The 698-nt window shown below is 43.7% G+C and overlaps 1 pseudogene; it reads left to right on the top strand.

The window, feature by feature from the left end:
• LOC116700869 (myosin-7-like) overlaps positions 1 to 698 on the top strand; it is a 25,812-nt pseudogene that overhangs the window by 9,679 nt on the left and 15,435 nt on the right.

The following is a 698-nucleotide window of genomic DNA, read 5'->3' on the forward strand; positions in this document are numbered from 1 at the left end:
AAGTTAGCTCTAGAGAGTGTCATGGACTTGGAAAATGACAAACAGCAACTCGAAGAGAGACTGAAAAAGTAATGTGAAATGCACGTGTAAAAAACACAAATAGATTTCAAACTACGTGTCAGCTAGTACATATTATTCTATTTTTTATCCACAGGAAAGATTTTGAAATCAACCAACTCAGTGGTAAAATAGAAGATGAACAAGCAATGAGTGCCCAGCTCCAGAAAAAACTGAAGGAGTTACAGGTAAGAATTTACATAAATAAAGTTGGATAACCTGGCACTTGAATAGGACATTTTACAACCACAATTATATTAAGAGCAATACAATGCCATTTAAGGTTTTGCTTTCGTTTTGGTCTAGGCCCGCATTGAGGAGCTGGAAGAAGAGCTTGAGGCAGAGCGAGCTGCACGAGCCAAAGTGGAGAAACAGAGAGCAGACTTGGCCAGAGAGCTGGAGGAGATCAGTGAGAGGCTGGAGGAGGCTGGTGGAGCAACATCTGCCCAGATTGAAATGAACAAGAAGAGGGAGGCTGAGTTCCAGAAACTCCGCAGAGACCTTGAAGAGGCCACTCTGCAGCATGAAGCCACTGCTGCCACACTCAGGAAGAAACAAGCTGACAGTGTAGCTGACCTAGGAGAGCAGATTGATAACCTGCAGAGAGTCAAGCAGAAACTGGAGAAGGAGAAGAGTGAGCT

This window comes from Etheostoma spectabile, chromosome 13, assembly GCF_008692095.1.
Source record: "Etheostoma spectabile isolate EspeVRDwgs_2016 chromosome 13, UIUC_Espe_1.0, whole genome shotgun sequence".
NCBI lineage: Eukaryota > Metazoa > Chordata > Actinopteri > Perciformes > Percidae > Etheostoma > Etheostoma spectabile.